This window comes from Ursus arctos, unplaced genomic scaffold, assembly GCF_023065955.2.
Source record: "Ursus arctos isolate Adak ecotype North America unplaced genomic scaffold, UrsArc2.0 scaffold_19, whole genome shotgun sequence".
Classification (NCBI taxonomy): domain Eukaryota; kingdom Metazoa; phylum Chordata; class Mammalia; order Carnivora; family Ursidae; genus Ursus; species Ursus arctos.
Window position 1 is genome coordinate 11,025,737 of NW_026622863.1, and position 24,386 is coordinate 11,050,122.

At 43.0% G+C, this 24,386-nt stretch overlaps 1 protein-coding gene across 11 annotated transcripts in view; it reads left to right on the plus strand.

The window, feature by feature from the left end:
- The window catches only part of CHD9 (chromodomain helicase DNA binding protein 9), a 212,483-nt gene that overhangs the window by 32,348 nt on the left and 155,749 nt on the right, over positions 1-24,386 (plus strand). For 5 of the 11 annotated variants that reach the window (XM_026494742.4, XM_048224068.2, XM_048224067.2 and 2 more), the window contains exon 1: positions 17,947-18,117. The exons of 2 other annotated variants lie outside the window; for them this stretch is intronic. The gene's annotated coding sequence lies outside the window, so the exon portion shown is untranslated. Of the gene's footprint in view, positions 1-6,611; positions 6,764-17,946; positions 18,118-18,138; positions 18,365-18,912; positions 24,271-24,386 lie in introns of those variants that run through there. 4 more of the 11 variants (XM_048224064.2, XM_048224063.2, XM_026494746.4 and 1 more) reach the window with 3 other exon arrangements.

A 24,386-nucleotide genomic window follows, 5' to 3' on the forward strand; every position in this document is an offset into this window, starting at 1 on the left:
GAATTACGGGACCGGTTCCAGCTTCCAGAATCCCCACTGGTACACCCAGGGCGCTTCCGTTTCCAGGCTTGAATGGGGGTGCACAGCATGGGGCGGTGGAGAAATGGCTCGCAGTCTGGAATTCTCTCACTAGTCGTGACTAGTCTTCCCTGAGTCCTCTTCACTAGCCAGCTGTAGTGGCCATGGAGTTACTTAACCTCTTTGGGCCTCTACCACTGAGGATAATGGTAGGTGATTACAGAGCACCCCATGGAAACACCGCCTTGCCCACCGCTGTATTCCCATGAGTACAATGTCTAATAATTATGGTTTTATATTAATAGCACACATTTACATAGTGCTTCTAGATGGGGAAACTGAAGTACAGAGCTGTTACAGACCTTTCCCCAGGTCCTCCAGCTAGTAAGGGGCAGAGCTGTGATTCAGAATCAAGCAGTCTGGCCCCAGAGGCCCCCTTTCCCAATCACTATGCCCTCTGTGCTCAAGAAATAACAAAATCAACAGACTCTACTTTTTAGAGCAGTTTTAGACTTATAGAAAAAATTGAGCAGATCACACAGAGAGTTGGATGAATGAAGGAAACAGCGAGTGGAGAGTCCCTTGATTGAGACCATGATTCATTACCCAGGGTACGTGGGAAGGGAGCTCGCGCTTGTGAGGTCTCTGCGTGCTCAGGATTTCAGACAGGTTGCTCCACTTAATTCTGAGCCGCCTCATTAAGTAGACAGCATTCACGCTATCTTGCAATGAAAAAACTAAGGCTCAGAGAAGCCCCGGTGCTTGCCCTAGGTCACACAGCAGATGAAGGGTTAGGACTAGAACATTCTGATATGTCTGACCCTCAGGATCACATTTGCCCCTCTGACAACTTCATCAGCAGCCAGCAAAAGATATTTTGTCTCGTATTTATTAACCTAACACTGCTCTCTAGTGCCTTATAGTTTTAAAAATACTTTGTATCCACTTTTGTCTTTTGGTCCTCAACTGCTGCCCGGAAAAGTAGGTGAGGCAGTGATCATGATTCCATTTTATAAAGGAAGCTACTCAGACTTCAAAAATTAAAGTCATATGATGGGGCGCCTGGGTGGCTCAGTCAGTTTAGCATCTGCCTTCGGCTCTGGCCATGATCTCGGGGTCCTGGGATCAAGCCCCATGTTGGGGCTCCCTCTCACTCTCCTCTGTGCACTCTCTGTCTCTGTGTCTCTCTAATAAAATATTTTTTAAAATTTAAGGTCATATGTTAAGTATTGAGGTAGAGTCAAGAAAGAAACACAGATCTGTTGACTTTTTTTTTTTTAAGATTTTATTTATTTACTTGACAGAGCGAGAGAGCACAAGCACAGGGAGCAGCAGGAGAGGGAGAAGTAGGCTCCTCGTTGGGCAGGGAGCCCAACGTGGGGCTCCATCCCAGGACCCTGGGATCATGACCTGAGCCAAAGGCAGCGCTCAACAGACTGAGCCACCCAGGTGCCCCCAAATCTGTTGACTCGTAACTTACTTCATGTTCCTCCCTTCTCACTAAAGCTTCCCTCCATTACATACCGCTTCATTGTACATTCTCTCTTGCCAAGCCCACACAGAGGAAATACCTTCCTTGTTAGATATGAGTCTTCAAGGGGCTGCCCCTCCTTCCAGGGCTCTGCCAAGAGAATCTTTCCAAAGTCTAAGTTTTGACCGCTGAAATGGTCTGTTTCTCACTGGTCTGAGCCCACTTCCACTCAGCGCATTGGCCTGTTAGTTCAGTACCCAGAGCTCATACCCTTTGCCACCCTGACTCTAAACGATCTGGGATCCATCAGTCAATGTGCCTGCTGACCTTGGTGCCAGGTTAGAACACTTGAACCAGAAGTTCAGGTTTCATAATATTTGTATTTGGGAAATCAGAGTTTCCCAAGTGTGCTGTTTGAGGAATTCAAAGAAGCATAGTAAAAAGGTACAAATACCAACAAAAAAACTCCATAATAAACAGCTCTTTCCCGAAGGACAGCTGGAAGGTACTGCTGCAGAGTTAAGAAGCCAGGGGCATCCTCTGTTTCGTTTTCCAATGAGGTCTTATGACATGTATTTACTAGGACACATTTCAGATAAAGAACTGACCTCCATCACGGTTAGCTCAGAGCAGGAGAAGACAGGTTCATAATCTAGTTGAAGATACAACTGGTATATAACACACACACACACACACACACACACACACACCCCATCACCACACCCCACACCTTACCTATGGTGTGGTTATACTGTAGCTTTTGGGGGAAAAGGAAATTCATCTCATTCAGTGTCCTGCTTCCCAGATGGGCTACCCTACATCTATTTTAGATTTTTTTTTTTTAAAGAAGAATTGGATTTCTGAAATTATTTGAGAAAGGATATGTATATGTTCATTCCAAAATATGCATACGTGAAGGAAAGAGAGCATCAGAATTTTTGAGGTCCCCTCCAGCTTTTAAATATTCAGCCACTCTTGTCATCAAGAAGTGCTACTTTGTGTGTGTGTTTATTAAAGATATTATTCATCAGAGAGCGCGTGCATAAGTAGGGGGAGCGGCAGGCAGAGGGAGAAGCAGGGTCCCCACTGAGCAAGGAGCCCAGTGTGGGACTCGATCCCAGGACCCTGGGATCATGACCTGAGCCAAAGGCAGATGCTTAACTGACTGAGCCACCCAGGTGTCCCTACTTTGTGTCTGTCACCTGTTGAAGTAATTGTCACCCTGGGGCTTGGCCCTGACAAGTTCATTTATTTAACAAACCTTTAGTGAGCATCTGTTATGGACCAGGCACTGCCAGGGCACTGGACATGTACGGGACAGACAGAAATCCTTACCCCATGGAGCTTATGTTCTAGTGAAGGTAGACGAAAAAAGTAAGTAAAACATACTAAGTGTATCATCTTAATGCTAAGTGATATGGCGAAGAATGAAGCAGGGAAGGCACTAGGGAGTGTGGGGTGGAGGGACGAGGGTCACAATTTTAATTTAAGGTGGTTAGGGAAAGCCTCACTGAGAAAGTACTATTTGAACAAAGTCCTGGAGGAGGGGAATGATACAAAGGTGGCCCTTTGGGTCAAGTAAATAAACCCTCTGGCAGTAATTTGGGGGGAAGGCCTTTTAAATCTCCAAATGTTCTTTTCACCTGCTAATCACGATCCCTAGAATTCTATTATTGGTCATACACACTTTTAGGTTAAAAGGCAAAGTAAAAATATACAGTTATCAACTTTGGAAAGCTTTGTGTGAATCTGTTTATCTGATGCTTTTGTAAATACTAAGGAGGGAGGAGAGCAAGGTGATTGGACCAGAGGAGCTATGTGTGGAGGTAACAGATTTGGGGACGTGCGGGGAGAAAGGAAGAACCCGCTGGGCGAGCCTGGATTGCCACTGTGGGAGAGCAGGACTGTTGAACCCCTCTTCTGTCTCCCACCGGGACCACACGCAACCCCCCCCCCCCATCCCGGGAATGGTCCTGGCACCCTCAGCCAGCTCCTTCTCACCATAGTACTTGGTGAGGTGTCCTGGGATGCAGAACAGACTGATGTGTGGTTTAATAATGCAGCTCCCGAGGGCTTGGAGCGTTTGGCGTTGTGCTGTAGATAGTGACGTAACTAGGGACACACGGGAGAGCGATTCTGGGACTTGTGACTCTATTAGTCTATGGTTAATTTAACAGCCTTCAGAAAATAAATGAGTCAGGAAACTGTGAAAGTTTCCTCTTTAATCAGTGCGGGAAAGCAGCATTATTGATGATGCCATCCACCTCATCTTTTGAAATTAGATTGTCCCCTATAGCTGTGTCCTAGGTTTACCATTGTTCTTATAAGTTCAGTTCTCAAAAATGCTTCTATGGACATAAGCTTAACTCCAGTACCTATAGGGAACAGACGGCAGTGGCCACAAGCAGGTGGGGACCAGTGGGGGCTAGGACACAAGGGAGAGCGCTTGCCTGTACTCAGCTCCTGGGGTTGTTACTGAGTTTGAGAGCTTGATATTGCTAGAATTTCTCATTCTCAATAGAAGGTGGAAATCCAAATTTTTAGACAAGACCTTCTGATTTTTAAATGTTGGCAACTAATTCAAGGTTGTGGGATACACTGTGCAGGCCAATTTATTGATCTCTACTATAAACAGATAATTTCGGTGCATCATGGAACATGATAGGACAGGTGAGCAAAGGAGGGACATCTGATCAACCTGACAGTTTGATTGAGAAGGTAAATTTTTTAGGGAGTTGACCTTTGCCAATTTGAGCCCTTTATCAAGGTTCTCCCTCATCTATTTAACCAATGGGTTATTTTGGAAAAACTAATCACATCTGAATAGTCCTGGTAGTGAGAGAAAATGGTGAGCTGAGAAGCCACAGGCGTCCGTCCCGCTGTTGGTTCTCTCGCAAGCTCACTGTGCAAACTTGGGTAGGTCTCAGCCTCTCAGGGTTTAATTTCCTCATCTGCCGAATGAGGGGCTGGATTTAAGGGTTTTCAAAATGGGTCCCTCCAAGCCTAGGAAGACTTCAGAGATGCCTTTGAGGGGTGGGGAAGGGTGAAAGGATCCCAGGGCTTGCAGAAAGACAGCTCAGCCTTTGTTCTGTTTTCTCTTTGGGGCTTCTGCTTTTCCTGTATTTTACATCTTGAGATTCTGCCAAAAAAATAAAAAATAAACTTCTTGAAGAAAGAGTTTTCCCACTTTCAAAAAAGTTTCAAAATCACCGAATTAGTTCATCAGCTCTAGTATCAAGCATTATTAGTAGAGGTTTGCAAACTAGGAGGCCTGCAGCTCATCTGAACGATAGTCTTTCCTCCATTTGCCTACCAGTGCTTGTCTGGTTACAGTTACTCAGGCATAAATCAAATCAACAAGTAGCCAACCAATATTAGCGGGGAGATTCTGACACATTACCCAGCTCAGTAGCTCATTTGGGGGGATTTTCTTTCTTTGTTTTGAACAGATGTGTTCTTTCTGTGATACTATCTTGATCATACACAATATAGCCCCCTTTGCTACTGAAACACTTTTCCTGGTTCACATAATTTGAAAAATGTATCAACATTTCACAAGTTTGAAAATCGCTCAACTGACTTTTAAAAATTAGCTATAATTTATTGATAACTGAATAGGTGCTGACTTTATGGATATCACCACTAAGCTTCAGATCATTAACCCCGCAAAGGAGATATTTTTGCATCTGTTTTACTGACAAATAAGGACAGTAAGGCTAAGTGAGGTTAAAGACTTAACCCGGATAACACAGATTTTCAACCCGTACCTGTCCCAGCAAATTCTCAACCAGATAATCTCTCTCAGGTTGTTTCTAGCCTTTGTGAAGTTAAGAGGCAGGGGTTCTGGGTGTTTTAAAATGTCCTAGGATCAACTGCAAAACTGTTGTCAATTTTCAACTTCCCAGAGCCTCTCATCTACTGAAAACCTTGAGTGGAAGCTTGTCGAACTCAGAGCTATTCAAGTTTGTTGCCCTAATCTTGACTGATAGGAGGGTCTCTGAATTTCAATAGTCTCTTCCATGGTCTGGACATCATCATGGGGAAATGAAAGAACTTTAGATCTGGGGGTGGAAAAAGACTGTTGGGGATGAATAAGTGGATTTTTCAGTGTTATTTCTGCACTTGGCGGAGCTGAGTTTCCCCTGCTGCAAAGGAAATTGCTTTCCCTGTTTGTTGATCTACCTACCGTTCTGGTCTAATGGATTCAGTTTCCCTAGTTGCCGGTATCTGCCAAGAGCGTGGCACAAGGCAAGCATTGACTGTGGAGATCTTGTTGTTGTTAAGCACTTTGCTAGGCACACAGTATACCCTAGATCAGTGTTTCTAATTACTGTAACCACTGGAATTTTTTTTTTTTCTTAAAAAGCTCACCTAAAAGACAGAAGACCAGTAATTTTTTTTTGTACACCGTAACATTTTCAGGGAATGTTTATGAAAAAACAGCAATGGAAACAGACAGCAGAGGTGTTAAGATTCTCGATTCTCATTTCATAGGCAAGAAAAATTGCTGATGGTTCATTCACTTGGCCAGTGGAGGAGCCTGGACCGTAACTCAGATATTTCCACTTCCGATCGCGTGTCCTCTCTGTTTTATTATAGTCACTTGGCTTTCCTAACTGGGGGGGAAGCCGATTGACTTTCAGCATCAACCTAGTTTTTATTAACATCTCTGATGGTGATTTTGAAAAAGAAAGAAAAAAAGCCAGTTTATTAATTGCATGACTTGAAAAAAACATCAATAACCATTGTTTTTCCATTAAAAAAAAAGTAGCAGTTCCAATTATAGGTAAGGTCTTAAAGTTTAGAGTTTGCCATTACAAAAAGTATGGGCAAGTGTTTCTGAGCCCACTGCTGCCTGACCTCTGTCTCCTCCAGAGAAGAGAATGGAATTTGGCTACTTCCCTCTTCTGGGAGCATTGTTTTTTGTTTGCTTTGCAGCCCAAATACTGGATTGATTGATTGCCTGTGACTTCTAAGCTAAGTGAAGGGGTTTGTGTATGGCTTTCTTTTATGAAGGAGGAAAGAAGAGTGCTGGAACTTGCTCCCTTTGCTCTCAGGTTTTCAGAGCAGATACTAACAGATGCCCCTGGGTTACTTGGATGTCTTTTCTCTTTCCTTCCAGGTTCATTTTTCAAATGGTTTGTGCCTAATTCTGCCCCCCTGTGATAACAGGCAGGTTTGAAGCCACAAGAGTAGTCTGAAGAATACTTTGGGTTGCCTAGACAGAGGTGACACGAGAAGGACTCACCTAGAGGATCAGAACTTGGGAGTCAGGTAATCACTCAGTTCCATATCACTTAGAGCAGTACTTTGCTACCTTGGCTACACAAGCAATTATACAAAGAGCTTTTCAAACATACTAATGCCCGAGACTCATCACCCCATGGTCAGGGCAAAATCTAAGCAAAGGTCATTTTTAAGTTTCCCAGGTGATTTTTTTTTTTTTTTTTTAAAGATTGTATGTATTTATCTGAGAGAGAGCACATGCAGGGGGAGGAGCATAGGAAGGGGAAGAAGCACACTCCCTGAGGGCTTCATCCCAGGACTCTGAGATCACGACCTGAGCCGAAGGCAGCCGCTTAACCAACTGAGCGACCCAGGTGCTTCTCCCAGGGGATTCTAATATGTAGTAAGGTTTGAGAATCTTGATAGAGGCTTCCAGTGTCTTGTTCAAAACCAGGTGGGATAATCCCCAGTGACGGCAGTTTATTCTGCCAGAATGTTACAGGTATGTTGGGTGAACAGTTCATTCAGTATAAAATACACATTTACTGAGCACCTGTATTCCAGGAACAAGACAGCCTGTCTCTGCCAACAGAGTGGCTTTCTAGTGGGTGGAGACAAATAATAAACAGTCAAACAGGACCGTGATAAGTATTAAGAAGGAAGCAGACTGTGACTAGGGGTCAAGGAAGGCCTCTCTGAGAAGCCATTTTTGCAAGACCTAAGGGGAGCCAGTGAGAAGGCAGAGGGACTAGAAGGTGAAAAGTTCCCGAGACAAGGAGGGTGGTGTGTTTGAGGAACAGAAAAGACTGCAGTCACTTTCATTTATCTAGAAAGAGGAGTGGCAGACAGTGAGCCAGCCTGACATTTCATATAGTTCACACAGATCACTCAGTCTGTTCTTGCCAAATAGGACACACTCTGCCAAGGAAACACAAAGAGAAGTATCCTGCAGGAGCCAGGGTGCTGCGTGCTGGACAAAGAGGGCTCCACGGTATTAGCCAAAAACTGCTGAGTATGAGAAAAAAATTCGGCAGTCCTACGTGACACTGAGATAAGCTGTGAAAAGGAAAAATATCAATTATACATTTGATATCCAGAGGATTTGGCCTAATTCTTTAGTCTTTTATCTTGTTGCTAACCATCACCTGAATGTAGCCTATCCGTGTGGTGGAACTCGCCTCATTTCAGAACACATTCGGTTCTCTGACACAGTATTTTTGGGATCTCTACCCAACCAAACTTTCTGGAAGGCAGAATGTTTGTCAGGTATGTGTAAGGCTGGAGAAATCAACTATGTGCCAGTAGGAGACCTAAATATTTCTATGGCTTTTCTTTTTTAAGAAAGACAGACCCAGGGGCGCCTGGGTGGCTCAGTCGTTAAGCGTCTGCCTTCGGCTCAGAGCGTGATCCCGGCATTCTGGGATCGAGCCCTGCATCAGGCTTCTCCTCTATGAGCCTGCTTCTTCCTCTCCCACTCCCCCTGCTTGTGTTCCCTCTCTCGCTGGCTGTCTCTCTCTGTCAAATAAATAAATAAAATCTTTAAAAAAAAAAAAAAAAAAAAAGAAAAAGAAAGACAGACCCAGCTCAGCTCCCTTCCTCGTTTTCACACAAGACGGATACTTAAATTGTGCAAGCTCACTGACTCCTTAACACCTAATGGCAACCAGAGAAAAGAGCTACACTGATTTATTTTATTTTTTTTTTTAAGATTTTATTTATTTATTCGACAGAGATAGAGACAGCCAGTGAGAGAGGGAGCACAAGCAGGGGGAGTGGGAGAGGAAGAAGCAGGCTCATAGCAGAAGAGCCTGATGTGGGGCTCTATCCCACAGCGCCGGGATCACGCCCTGAGCCGAAGGCAGACGCTTAACCGCTGTGCCACCCAGGCGTCCCTACACCGATTTATTTTTAAAGCTTATTTATTTTTTTAGTAATCTCTACACCCATTGCGGGGCTCAAACCCACGACCCCGAGATCAAGAGTCACATGTTTCACCGACGGAGCCAGCCAGGCACCCCAACACTTATTTTTAGCAAAACTTTCTGAGGTCTTTCTGCTATTAAATTTAAACTGTCTTTTCAATCATATAACCTGGAATTAATTTTCCTGGTTGACATGTTGTTACTCATCTTCTATAAAACAAACCATGGGGTTCAATGCAAAGAAAACAACTATAATTAATATATATCCTCAACCAAAACGTCCAAGAATTCCAATAATTTCCAAATGCTTTTGCATAAGATATCGTAATGATGCCTTGATAAAATAGGAGTGCTTTAAAAGATGTTCTTAATGGGAAAGGTAGCCCTTCTTAAATTCTTATGAAGCAAGGAAAAACTTACCCAATTATTATTTTTTTAAGATTTCATTTATTCATTTGAGAGAGAGAGACAGAGAGAGCACACAGCAGGGGGAGAGGGAGAGGGAGAAGCAGACTCCCCGCTGAGCCAGCTGGGAGCCCGATGTGGGGCTCAGTCCCAGGACCCGGAGATTATGACCTGAGCCGAAGGCAGACGCTTAACCATTGGAGCCACGCAGGCACCCCAAATCTTACCCAACTATTTTTTTAAAAAAAGACTATGGCAATTGTTAAAGGATTTCTTTTATTTCTAACAATATGAGTTTTATAAGCTCTTCCCATGCCATAAGTAGAAGCGTGAAACTGGGCCAATGGGCTCATGGAAAGATGGTGACTGGATCATAGTCATGGCTAGTACAAATGGAGAAAAACAAGTCAAGAAATATTCAGAGGAAACCTGGTACAGCTTTCTCTTTTTTGAAGCTTAAACAAGACAAGATAGATTTAAATTGCATCAGGATGGGTTTCTTCTTGACATAAGTTGCCCCTAATGCCCATAAAACAAGCCGGTTGCTTAGACATCTTCATGTCTCCGGCTTCCATCAATTCTTCGGTGATGTGGTAGAGATCACACATGGTTTTTTAAGCACAACAATTACAGTACCTGTAAATGAAGGTTAATAAAAATAATTAGTGGGTATGTACATCCCAAAATGGTTGGCCAAGAGGCCAAGACAGACCGTGTCTGTCTTGTTCATTGTCTTCCCAACACCCAGCACCGGACCTGACGCTTCACGGATACTCTTCGAATATTTGTTGAACAGACTCATTTTTCAAGTAGCAGCTGCACTGCACGCATTTGATCCCTCCAAACTTGATTTAGAAGTACCTTCTCCAGGAGCGCTTGCCTTACCCAAAGAGAAGCAGACCCACAAAGAGAGGGAAAGAGATGCTCAAGGATGAGCAAGGATGTCTTATCAAGGAAAACAGCAAAACCTCTTTTTTCCTGAAGAACTTTTAAGATTAGGACAAGCAACTGTTTGTAAAAGAACAGGGGAAGATTTGAACTGTCAGGCAGGATCGTGCTTTGAAGTATATTCCTGGCTAAAAGCAGGAGATAAACTAGATCAAACTTAGAGGCTCTAAGATCTGTCCCCGATTAAATGGGCCTAAGAGTGGGGGTGTGAAAAACGGCGGCCTGGCTGAACATATCCTTTGGATATTGTTATTAGTAGCAAACTCCAGATTTGAAGACAGTGCTAAACACGCTTTCAAATGATCTTTGAGGTGCTTAAAGCTGCAGCTGAAAGCTTGCCTAGCCTTCTTTTCTATTTGCTTGAACAAGAGCCTGAAAAAGAAGGTTAAAGAGTTTTCTAGTGATGTCCTTCACTCCTGTCCTAAAAAGAACCTCTGTTCTTCACTGACTTAAGGAGATTTCACAACTCCCAGAGGATAATGTGAAGGTAGTTTCTGCTCACTGCTGAACCAGCTGAAGTTCCTTTCACATTCTTTTCCCGGACTGGGAAAGGGTCAAGCTCTTCAAACGACTCTTCATTATTGCAGAAAGATGGAAGTCATGTTATATTCTATAATATAATGGGGCATAAAACATTTAAATAAAAATTTAAATTTAAATCGACATAAAATGTGTGAAAGGTTAAAAAAGCATACCATAACGTTTAGAGGTACTTATCATTGGTCTGTGAAAGAACATTTTCTGTAGGGCCTCAACCTGTAAGTTAATGTCAATAAAGATGAGTGAAAAGCTATTTCATACACACATTTTTTCATGTTTATTATATGACGTATTTATTAATAATAATTTATTATTTATATGGGGATAGTAATCCCTTCCATAACTGACACTGCACCCAGCCTTGTACACATATATAGTATAGGTATTTAAATGCATGTAAATTAAGTAAATTATACCAAAGTCACAAAACTGGCAAGCGTAATAGGAGAAATAACAGTGCCACTCTCAGCGGTCTTCAGACTTAAAAAAATTATTTGCTGCTTAACTAATTTGATAAAAGTAATTAAAATCTATCTGTTCCTGGGGCACCTGGGTGGCTCAGTCGGTTAAGCGTCTGCCTCCGGCTCGGGTCATGATCCTGGAGTCCCGGGATCAAGTCCCATATCAGGCTCCCCACTCAGCGGAGAGTCTGCTTCTCCTTCTCCCGCTCCCTCTGCGTGTGCTCGCTCTCTCTGTCAAATAAATAAAATCTTAAAAAAAAATCTATCTATCTATCTATCTATCTATCTATCTGTTCCTTTTGTCTTAACGTGTGTTCATATGTGTGTGTAAATGAATGCACACACACAGCCCATATATATGGATTTAATGTATATAATACTATAACAGAGTTGGAAGTTGTTGGCTGGGAATCACTTTTTTATTTTATTTATTTATTTATTTATTTATTTGACAGAGATAGAGACCGCCAGCGAGAGAGGGAACACAAGCAGGGGGAGTGGGAGAGGAAGAAGCAGGCTCATAGCGGAGGAGCCTGATGTGGGGCTCGATCCCAGAACGCCGGGATCATGCCCTGAGCCCAAGGCAGACGCTTAACCGCTGTGCCACCCAGGCGCCCCAAGGGAATCACATTTTTAAACAGCTTTATTGAGATAGTATTCACACCATAAATTCACACTTCAGTGTTGACGTGCAGCTGTCACCACGAACCAATTTTAGAACATTTTCATCACCCCCCAAAAGTACTACTAGCAATCACTCTCCACTCTTCATCCCTTTTCCCCCCAGCCCCGCCTTCGGCAACCACGAATCTACTTTGTAGACTTGCTTATTCTGGACATTTTACGTAAATGGATTCCTACGACATGTAGTCTTTTGTATTTGGGTTTGATCACTCTGCATGTTTTCAAGGTTTAGCTGTGTTGTAGCGTGTATCAGGACCTGATCTTTCTTTATGGCTGAATAATATTCCAGTGTATGGATAAACCGTTTTTGTATATCTGTCCATCAGTTGATGGGCATTTGGTTTGTTTCCATGTGGGGGCTACGATGAATACCGCTGCCGTGAACATTTGTGTGCAAGTTTTTGTGAGAACCTGTTTTCATTTTGGGGGGTTGCTGGGTCATCTAGTGGCTGCGTAACTTTTCAAAGAACTGTTTCCCAAAATGGCTGCACCATTTCACATTTCTACTAGCAATATACGAGGGTTCCAGCTTCACTGCGTGCTCGTCAACGCTGGTTATTGCCTGCCTTTCTTATTAGAGCTATCCTAATGGCTGCGAAGGAGTGTCTCATTGTGGTTTGGGGTTGCATTTCTCTAGTAACTAATGATGTTGTGCATCTTGAGCATATTGGCTATTTGTATATCTTCACTGGAGAAATGTCTATTCAAAGTATTCAAAAGTACTTTGCCTAATTTACATTGGGTTATTTATCTTTTTATTGTGGGCTTGTAAGCAGCCTTCATACGTTCTGGATACTGGACCCTTATCAGATGTATGATTTGCAAATATTTTCTCATTCCATGGGTGTCTTTGCACTTTCTTAATGGTGTCCTTTGAATCACAGAAGTTTTTCTATGTTGATGTTCGATATATCATTTTTTTTTCTTTGGTTGCTTTAATTTGAATGAGGCCCAATTTATATTTCCTTTTGTTGCTTATGCTGTGGTATCGTGTACTGTATACAAAACCATTGCCTAACCAAAGGTCCTGAAGATTGATTCCTATGTTTTCTTCTTACAGTTTTATAGTTTTACATCTTAATATTTAGGTCCATGTTCTCTTTTGATTTATCTTTTCTGTATGGTATAAGGTAGGGATCCAGCTTCATTCTCTAGCATTTATATATCCAGTAGTCTTCCTCGATTCACATGTCTTAGCACTCTTGTTGGAAATAAATTGACCATAAATGTAAAAGTTTATTTCTGGACTCTCAGTTCTATTCCATTGATCTATATGTCTATCCTTATGCCAGTTCCACAGTGTCTGGATTACTGTAGCATTGTAGTAAGTTTTGAAATTAGGAAGTATGAGTCCTTCAACTTTCTTTTTTTGTTTTTGTTTTTGAAGGATTAAAAAAAATTTTTTTTATTGTTTTTGTTGTTTTTGTTTTTTAAGTAACCTCTGTCCCCAGTGTAGGGCTTGAACTCACAACCCTGAAATCAAGAGTCACATGCTCTGTGGACTGAGCCAGCCAGGTGCTCCAACAGATTTTTTTTTTTTTTAATCCAGTGTAGTTAACATACAACATTATATTCATCTCAGCCTTTTTTCCCCCAGGATGTGTTGACTATTCTGTGGGCACCACTTTAGCAGTCTCACTGAGATAGGGTTTAATGCTTAGTTTTGTGGTTCTGGGACTTTGAAAAAATAACTGAGGTATAATTGACATATACTGGTTTCAGGTATATGACATAATGATTCAATATTTGTAAATATTGGGAAATGATCACCACAGAAAGTTCAGTTAACATCCATCACCATACATAATCACAAACTCTTTTCCTCTCGGGATGAGAACTTTTAAGATTTATCTCTTAGCGATTTTCAAATATGCACTACAGGATTATTAACTGTAGTCACCATGCTGTACTTTACATGCCCGTGGCTTCTTCTGTAATTGGAAGTTTGTATCTTTTTTTTTTTTTTAATATTTATTTGAGAGAGAGAGAGCATGAGTGGGAGGGGGAGAGGGAGAGAGAACCCCAAGCAGACTCCATGCTGAGTGCAGAGCCCGATGCAGGGCTTGATCTCACAACCCTGAGATCATGACCTGAGCCAAAACCATGAGTTGGCCACTCAACCCACTGCGCTACCCAGGCACCCCAGAAGTTTGTGTCTTTTGACCCCCCCTTCACCCATTTTCCCCACTCACCTCCCCTTCCTCTGTCACCCACTAGTCTGTTTTCTGTATCTATGAGCTTGGTGGGGCTTTTTGTTTTTTTAGATTTCACATGTAAGTGAGATCGTGTGGTATTCATCTTTCTCTGTCTGACTTCACTTAGCCTAAAACCCTCAAGGTCCATGCATATTGTTGCAATGGCAAGATTTCATTCCTTTTTATGGTTGAATACTATCCCATTGTGTATACATACCATGTTGCCTTTATCTGTTTTTCCATTAATAGACACTTAGGTAGGGGCACCTGGCTGGCTCAGTCGGAAGAGTGAGCATTCAACTCTTGCTCTCAGGGTCATGGTTTCAAGCCCCACATTGGGTGTAGAGATTATTTGAATAAATAAATAAACTTAAAAAAATAGACACTTGGGTTGTTTCCATGTCTTGGCTATTGTAAATAATGCTGCAGTGGATGGGGGTGGGGGGCTGGAGAGGGGTGCAGATATCTTTTCAAGCTAGGGGTTTTGTTTTCTTCAGATAAAAACCCAGAAGAGGAATTGCTGGCTCATTTGGTATTTCTATTTTTAATTTTTGAGGAACCTCCATACTGTTTTCTATAGTGGCTGCACCAATTTACATTTCCATCGACAGTGCACAAGGGTTCCCTTTTCTCTGTCACTCTCAACACTTATTTCTTGTCTGTTTATAATAGCCATTCTAACAGGTCTGAGGTGAGTTTTAGGATCTTGAGTAGATCGGTTTCCCCCAAAAGTAAAAAGGTGTCAGAGCATTGGTTCCTATTCCTCAAACTTGCCAGAAAATGTCATTTGATGTATGCATTTTGGGATATTTCTTTTTTTGGTGTCCTGAACCAAAATACCTGTAGGGCAATTCTCCCCTTCTAAGATGCCAAATTCATAACCGAGAGGTTGCTGGTTAAACATGGAATTGGAAACTACAGCTGAAGGGAGGGATATACTGTAATGGTTAAGAGTTCCAGGCTTGGGGTGCCTGAGTGGCTCAGTCAGTTAAGTGTCTGCTTTACCTCGGGTCATGATCCCGGGGTTCTGGGATTGAGCCCCATGTTGGGCTCCCTGCTTAGCAGGGAGTGTGCTCCTCCCTCTTCCTCTGTGTGCTCTCTCTCTCTCTCTGTGTCTCTCAAATAAAATAAATAAATCTTAAAAAAAAAAAAAAAGAGTTTCATGCTTTAGGACCAGCCAGCTCTAAGTTTGAATCCTACCTCTGCCACTCAATGATTGTGTAACCAGGGCAAGATTTTGGACCCTATTCATCTGTACAGTGGAAAAACTCATCCCTTCTATATAGAGTGGTTGTGAAGGTAAAATGAAATAATAAGTGTAAACCCTTAACACCTCCTAGGACTAATTAAAGTAAATGGTACCTATTGGACTTATGGAATGTTTCCTTTGGAGTGTGAAGAACCACTGTTTGTCATAGCACAGGCTTTCTGGTGACTTGAATCATTGTGTCTGCAAATAGAGGACCTTTTTGGTTTAAAAGGCACTGGATAGGACTGGAGCCATTTTTACTCTAGAGTGGGATAGAGGGACATGGAGAGCATTGCCATCACCTGCCTCTGGACATTCTGTTGCCTGATGAAAATGGTAGGCCGGTGTTGCTAGATTTTGCTGTTGTTGATTTTTGTTATTTTAAATTGCAGAGGGTAGGGGCACCTGGCTGGCTCAGTCAGAAGAGCATGCAAGTCTTGATCTCAGGGCCATGAGTTCGAGCCCCACATGGGGTATAGAGATTACTTAAATAAATAAAACTTTAAAAAATCATTAATTAAAATAAATTGCAGAGGGTAGTATTTGCTGAGCCAGCCTCTGACATAGATTTAGAGCCATTCTTTGCAATAACTTTTTCAGAGCCCATATATTCAGAAATCTCAGTTACCAAGAATACCACTAAGATTTAAGAAGTAAGTTGAACAGTCAAAATAGATGTCACAAAAACTCACACACTTAACACACAAGAGAATCCTACAGAAAATCTTTACTCAAAACCTGAGGGTCTAAACTATTAAAAGTTTATCAGCGTCTATTCATAATAGAAGCATCAAAAAAAAAAAAAAAAAAAAAGAAGAAAAAAAGAAAAAAAGGAAGGAAGAAAGAAAGAAAAAGAAAGAAGGTTGTTAGGTAGAAAAATAGAGAAATGTCAGTCCAGTAGTGAGGAACAAGACATGAAAAAGATGGATGTAAGTTTAAAATAATAAAATTTCTAGAGGCCATTTTTCATAAGGACAAATAGATCAACGTACTTCTGAGGGCATTCGTTGATCATAATAGAGTACAATAATGCTGATAATGATAATGATGCTCTTTAGTCACCAAGTGTAAGTAATGTTCAAAGATTCAAGAAAACCTGAGTTTTCTTGGGGAGAAACATTCTGTAAAAAGTAGCTAAAGTTTTAGATAAGATATGGTATGTCTTATTCCCTAACATCTCTAAATGAGATGTTACTGGCCTTAAATTTGATTCAACAGGTTGAATTTGCAAACGAAAGCAGTATTCAAATACGAAGTAGTGTAGGGAGCTCAGGGGTGAACTGTTTCTGTGCATTCTTATCCTAGTATGTGGTTATTAAGTATCCTTGAGGGGAATCAAAGCTGTAATTGTAACTTCTCTCTCAGCAGGGTTCCCTCCCAGCCCCTTCAATATCTGAGCTAAATAGACTTGTGTTGATCCACGCTGAAGGGCCTGCACCGGGAATATAAAGAATGAAATTACCTGGTAAACTAGCACTCTGTGTACCGCAGCCATTACCTTCTGGTCAGGCATAAACAAGCACAGTGACATTGCTCTACGCTTCTTTGTGGAGTCTGAAATTTCTGCCCACTGTAAGGTGACTGCTAAATACCACCCATTTGGAACGGTAAACAGTTTTGAACAAACATAAAGTAGACAGACTGAAGTCCTAGCATCCCATTATTTTGTCTATCTCTCATTCTCATATGGATTTTAAAACTTTAATTAGGCATTAAGCCAGCCCAGAGCCTGAAAGATACCCATAGAATTTTAGAGCTGGAAGGCTTTTAGAAAATTTGTCCAGCCTCTTCGTTTTACAGAAGGAAAAACCGAGGCCCTGGGACATGTTATGATTTAATGTAGGTCACAGTTAATTAGTGACAGAGCGAGAGGGAACTCAGGTGTCCCCACACCTTCGTTGGCCGGTGGTTTTCTAGTAGGCCACCTGCTCCTAGACCAGTGTCCCCCCTCCTTCCTTCCTTCCCCCCCCCCCCCGTTTGTCTTTCTTTCCCTTCATAGCTGTGCAAATCAGAACGTGGGCCTGAACATCGGGAAGACTAGGTGTTAGCCCCAGCTCTCCGCCACTTGAGGTGCGCTCTCTCTCTCTCTCTCTCTCCATCAGGACTTGGGGCTGAGTCTCTCCTTAGCCTGGCGCCTTCTCCATGGCAGGTGCTTAGCACCTGGGCTGAATCGCTGCATCATCGCGGCGCCACTCTCCTTGCTCCCGATTTTACAGCACAGGCGTGTGTCACGGCGGTGTCAGAGCGTAAGGAGGACGCGGGTCCGAATCACGCCGTTTGTAAAGGGAGGGTCAGGACACCCTCTCGGTTCCCGGTTGGCCCCGGGCTGGAGAAGAGATGCCCAGCGCGTGAGTGACCTCGGCGCCGACCCCGCCACTGGTCAGCTCGCGGCCGGGGCGTGCCTGCCGGGCCTGACGTGGCGGCGGGGCCGCGGGGAGGGGAGAGGCCGTCGCGAGGGCGCGGCCTGACGTGGCGGCCGCGGCGGGGCGGCGAGGGGAGCCCGGGCTACTGCACTGCCCCGCGCTCCGGCCAGAGGGCGCCCGGCCCCAACACTTCCCCGCCCCGAGACCGCCCGGGGCTCCAGGAGTAACCGCACCGGCGATTGGGTCGGCGGCGCGGCGGGGCCATGTTGGAGCGGGCCGACGACCCCGCCTCCCGCCGCCCTCCGCCCCGGGTCGGGCCGGGCCTCGAGGGAAGCGGAGCGGGGAGAGGGATCCTCCCTCCCGGGTCGCCGGACGCGGCAGGAGCGGCGGCGGGAGCGGCCGCGGTCACAGCCGCCCCTCCGAGCCCCGGCCAATCAGCGGCGCGGGCACAAATATGCAAATGGCGCGCCGGTGCTGCCGGAGTGCCGCTCGCAGGGGCTGGTGGGGTCGCGCTGGGGGAGTGAACTGGGCCAATCAGGCGGGTGCGTGGCGGCGCGGGGGAGGCGGTGCCCCTTCACTCCTCCCTCCTCTCCCTCCCGGCCCCGCGCTGACAGGGGGGCCTGGCCGCGCCGCCGGTAAGTGCCGCCGCCGCCGCCGCCCGCCGTTGCCACCCGCCGCCCCAGGCGTGGGGAGAAAGCCCGGGGGCACCGCGGGGCAGCGGCCGCTGCTCAACTGGTGGGGAGAGGCGGGGGCGGGTTCTGTCAGCCGGGTGGTCGCCTGAGGCCGCCCCCGCCCGGCCAGCCGCGCGTGTCAGTCTCGGTCGAGGCGGGGGGCGGCGGGGGCGCCTCAGTCATGGCGAAGCCCGAGAGCCAGCGAGCGGCGGTGAGTACGTGCTGCCGCCGCCGCTCGGCCGGGGGAGGGGGTGGTTCGGGGCAGGTCGGGCCGCGGCGCCGCCGCCGGAGGTGAGGGGCCCGCGCCCGGGGACGGCGGGGTGCGCGGGGAGGCCGGGGAGGGGGCGCTGCCCGCACGTGCGGCCCAGCCCGCCCGCGGCCCGCCCCGCGCCTGTCATGGCTGCGGGCTGCTGCCCCCGCCCCCCCGGCCCGCAGACCCTGGGGTCGGGACCCGGCCGCCGCGCCTGTTGCGCTGGGCGGAGGTGAGGGCAGGGTGGACAGGGCCCCGCTTCCCCGCCCCGCTCGAGGTCGGGGCCTCCCGGTCTGCCCGCTTCCCTCCCGAGGGTCGGGCTTCCCTCCATCCTGCAGCCTCTTCCCCCGCCCGCCTGCTTTCTCGCCTCCGTGACTCATGACAGGGCGTCCCGCGCGAGTGCTGGGTGTCCCCGAGCCCGGGACGCCCCCGGCGCTTTCCCGGGCCTTGCCTGCCAGGTTACGACCGCACTGCCTTTCCTGTGATCCTTCGCCCGGAGGGGCAGCCCCGAGGGCCTCTCCACGTCTGCAGAGGGGCCCGGACCCCGCGGCTCCTGCCGCTTTCTTGGGCTCTGGGTGTGGGACGTGATGGGTGGTTCCAGGGCTGTCTTCGCGGACATTCATCCCAAAGCCAAGCACGACCCGGAAAGCCTGGGTGTCTTATTGGCCTGTCGTCGCAGTCGCCAGCTCACAGTGGTTTCTGTTTGTTCCTTTTTTGGTTCTGTTTTGTCTTTTTTTTTTTTTTAAAGGAAAAATAAAACTTTTCGGAACAAAGTAGACAAACAATTTCTCAAATTGTGATATTAACAGTGTTACACAGTTACTTTCCTGGGAGTCTGGGATTTGACACTACTGTGACTTTTCTCCGTTATGTGAAATACTCATAACTACCTCAGGATTGCCCCGTATTAAATAAAGTTTATTTTCATTAATAAAATCACTATCACAATTTTTAGTTTCTCAGTTTTGCATGCTGCTTTTCACCTTTTCCTTTTCTCTGATTTCAAACCCCAGTTCTAGTTAACCGACTAGGATCTTGAACAGAAAAAAAGGCTTACCTTGTATAATGTTACGTTACCTGAACTGTGCATAATTGTACAGGTACTTTTTAAAAGAATGGCAAGGTCTGCAAACACTTAAATGTACAGAAGGTACTTACCCAGTCGGGGGTGGGGATTCCACATTGCGGAGGAAGGGAGGGAAGGAGTGTGTGTGTGTGTGTGTGTGTGTGTGTGTTTTGGTTTTTGGGGGGAGGGGGTTTCAGTGCAAAAGGATGAGCATAGTGTTTCTTCATTTCTGTTACATTTATAGAACTTAAGTGGGACTTTTTGCTGATAGCACAGAGCCTTCCATACCATAGATATTGGATAAATATTTGCTCTAAGCAAGTTAAACATGTATTCTGTATCATCTATGACTTTGTCTCTGCTTCTATTGCTTAGACACTTCACATTAAGTAGTTGTCGTGTACTACAATGTATTAGCAGCTTGGTGAGTTTCCTATAAACTACAGGTCATATAATATAGACATGAAATGCTCTGGGGGGAAAGAAGTACTTTCCTCCCAGATTTGACTGAGTATCTGTCATTCTGGACAGTTTCAGGAGAGTGGGTGTTGTAAAGTTAAAAAACTAAAACCTTGTGATTGATTAACTAAGGGAAGGTTTTGTCCTAAGGACATAAGAAATAGCATTAGGAAGAAAAAATTGTGCTAGTGTAACTAGTAAAGCCTTCTTGACTTGGAAGGAGTTCTGATTGGAGAGAATCAGGACTTTGTCACTATACCAGCTGTATAGTAGTCAGGTTTCTTGACCTCTGTGAACCCAAATTTGCTTGAATTTTACAATTCTCTGACACTTGAGTATCCCATTAGATTTGTCCTCTGAAATATAAAAATTATGCCTGGGTTTAAGTATAAGAAAAGGCAGAGGTTTTGAAACAAATAGTGGTATAGTTAGTCTTACCTTAAAAGAATATTTTTAAAAGAGTAAGTTCAAGTGGGCAGGTATGGATAAAGAAAGCAGTGTTGTTTAAAAAAACAACAACAACAAACTCATGACAAGGTAAGATTGATAAAATCCTAGAATTTTCAACGTGGAAGTATCTTTAGAGACTTTTAACTCCAAATTCCTTTTCTAATGTAACTGAATGCCTTCTATAAGACATTAAATTAGACCTTGGCAGTTTACCTATGGAAACCAGATAGAACTGAAGGAAGGGCTTAATGTATAAGTTTAGGAGGTAGGAACTGAGGAAACATTACAGACTTAGAAGAAAAATATGTTGAAGTTTCAATAGTAAAATAAAAAATTTGGTACATGTGAACATTTTAGATATTCTGAAGGGTTATATGTATTAATCACTTACGTAAATGTAGTAGAAGAAAAAGTCAACTAAATACTTTGACAGAGAAGACAAAAATGAAATCCTAGAGGGTTAAAGTATAAAGGAAAAATAAATATGACTGAAATAATAGATCTACTGGGGAAATTCCATCATCTATCAGTATAGTGAATACAGAACATTGGTAAGAATTTGGAAAGTTAAGGCATTTGGTTAGAGTGAAAATGAATTATGAAACTAATGTTGTCATACATGTTTGAAAAACTTTGAAGGCCAAAAATTGAAATCGGAAGAGATTTATGGACACTGAGGAGGTAGAATGTTTTTGTTGTAACCTTTTAAATGTTTTGTAGCTGTTGTGGACTTAAGATGATTAACCTGTCTTAACCATACAGATTTCTTACATGATAGAAGATGTAACTTTTTTACACTTACTTATTTGGGAATATAAGTTGCCACATTCCAGTTTTATAACTATCTTCTAACTGTGTTTCTGTTTACTTGTTTGGGCTTAACTTCCATCCATTCTACCCCCAAATTTTACGAGTCTGAATACTCAGGTCAAATTCCACCTTGCAAATAAGATCATCTCTTGTCATTGTAGCTCTTAGGGATTTCTCCTTCCCATGAAACCATGACATTATTATTTGTCTCACTTATTTGACATATCATGTACAACTTCCTGACCTGCCCTCTACTGTATTTTAATTTTGTAGGAACACCTTTTGCTCCTCCCTTTTAGAAACAGTTGGAAAGCCAATCAAGTGATAATGGGAAAGTCAGAGAAGGGGAAGCGACTTTGAGCTATAATTCATCTCTGAACTCCAGGTCATTGACATCCATTCATTCATTAAACAGATTAATTTTTTAAGGGATTCCTTTATGTATTAATTTATTATATAACGATTTATTAAGTGATTCCTACCTTTGTAGAATTTATAGTCTAATAGTGGAAACAGGTAATGGGCAAGTAAATAACAAATGTAAAATTACAACTTGTAATGAATTCAATAAAAGAAGAGAACAGACTGCTGTGAAAAAAATGGGGAGGATTGTGTGGTCAGAAAGGCCTCTCTCAGGTGGTGATATTTAAGTCAAGACAAAGAATAAGAAGCTAGATAGGGAAAGAATTTCTTGGAAGAGAGAAGAATATGTATGAAGGCAAGAAAGAGCTTAATATGTTGGAAGAAATGAAAGAAGTTCAGGGTGGCAGGAGTATAATAATAGAGGAAAACCATGCAAGATGAGAGATAGGCAGAGAGCAGATCAGACAGGGCCTTGCAGGGCATGTTGAAGACCTGGGTTTTACTAAGGATGTTGCAATCAATCATTGAAGATTTTGAAGTAGAGGAGTACTATGGTTTTAGATTTTAAGAATGACACATTGGTTAAGAATGTATTAGAGAAAGGCAAGGATGAAAACAAAGACTACTACTACAGTTGTTGAGGTAAGATGATGGTGGCTGGCACTAGGGTAGCAATATCATCTGATTTGATATAGAGAGAGACAGAAGAGATGAGAGTGGCAGGGGCATTGACAACTTCATGACAGATTGTATGTTAAAGGAAGGGTGTCAAAGTGACCTCCAGGTTCCTGTCTTGACGACCTAGAAAGATGATGGTGAGATTTACTGAGATGAACATGAGGGGAAGGAAAGGTTTGGCAAGAAACTAAGTTTTGGACACCATTCCCAGACAAAAGCTTCAGAAGGTGGAAGGGGGGGGGCTACCTTTATCTGACTGATAAGTGCCTCCGTGGGAATAGATTTAGCTATATATATGACATCATATTATGACACACTCATAATGTGTGTTTTGAGAAGAGCAAGCTTCATACCGTATTAGAATGAGTAACTGAAATGATCTTTTTTAACAATACAGTTCAGTTTTTGAAAGTTTATTTGTGAAAACTTTTTTTTTTTTTTAAAGATTTTATTTATTTATTTGACAGAGGGAGACAGCCAGCGAGAGAGGGAACACAAGCAGGGGGAGCGGGAGAGGAAGAAGTCAGGCTTCCACTGGAGGAGCCTGATGTGGGGCTCGATCCCGTAACGCCGGGATCACGCCCTGAGCCGAAGGTAGACGCTTAACGACTGAGCCACCCAGGCGCCCCTGTGAAAATTTTCTTAATACAGATTATATTAGATAAGTTTTGAGAAAAAATCGGAATGTAGTATTACATGGGTTTTGATATTATTTGGGTGATGATGCAGAATTCAAGTCTTGCAATCTTGATGTTCTCAAGAAAGTGGTGCTCTTTAAAGTTATTAGATTATAGGCAGCCTGATATATTTATCATTTTAAATGAGGCTTCTGGTGTTTATGGGTAAAAATTAGAAGTGCAGGCCATTAGGAGCTATTTTTTATCAAATAACTACAGGTCCTGATGTTTCATTATAATTTGTCATTATTAACTAAGCAAATAGTAAGTTTGGGTTTTTTTTTACTGTACTTTTTAAACTTTAACCAGTAGTTTTAAGTATTGTTATTTCTATGAAGGGATACAGTTTGAAATCTGAAGGAAAAAAAAAAAGAATATTTTTCTTGTTCAGTGGTCATTTCAGTTTAGTTTACCTGACTAAGCAGCCAGAGTATAAAGTATATTAAATTTTATTCTATTGGAAATCAATGGCTGGGCTTCTGAAAGATAACCAGTAATATATCTTATTCTTTTATAAGAGGAAGAAAAAATGGTTAGGATAATGATTAGGTTTCATATATTTTACATAAAGTTTGTTTTAGCTTAAAATTTTGTGCTTTATTACACATTACCAAGTAAATTTAAAGTTAACTTTTTTTCATGGAATTAGCTGGAATTCAGTGCATTTTTTTCAGTTATGTTCTCTTTTGCAGTGTTTATCTTTAAAATGGCAATTAAATAATTATTCATTAAAATTTTTTCTTCAATCAAGGAACTGGACAGCTTTCCCTAAAACAAATCTAGGAATACAAGATTCTACATTCGGTACACTTGTTTAGTCTGTTTGATAGATGAAGAAACTGAGCTACAGAGAAACTGAGTTGTCTGAGCTTTCTAATATTAGGGAATTTTTTTTTTCAGAGGTTGCAAAATTTAGTGAATTCACTGCATATCCAAACATAAGAATACACTTAGTTCTGATTTGGAGAACATGTGTTCAGATCAGTAGAATATAAAGTTTACTTAAGTCTTTTCAGAGACCGTCCTATATTTCTTACCAATGTTGTTTTGAATGACATGTACTCTAAATGGTGACTTATAAATATTTACTTATTTATGATTCATCTTGTTTCAATAAGGCTTTTAATTTTTTTGATAAGTTATAAGTGACATTCAGAAAAGTATGTAAGTTTATAGCTCTATAATTTATTACAAAGTAAATATCTCTGTAACCACTACCTAGGTCAAGGAATAGAATGTTATTGGCAACCCCCAAGCTCCTCTTATACTCCCTTCCAATCATCATTCCCTTTCAGCCTCCCGGAGGTAACCACCATGCTGACTTCTAAAACCATAGAGTAGTTTTGGCTGTTTTTGAACTTTACGTAAGTGAAATCATATAGTATGTGTTCTTTTGCATAATATTATGTCTGAGACTAATCTGTGTTTTTCTTTTTCTTTTAAAATATTTTATTTGAGAGAGAGAGAGATTGAGAGAATG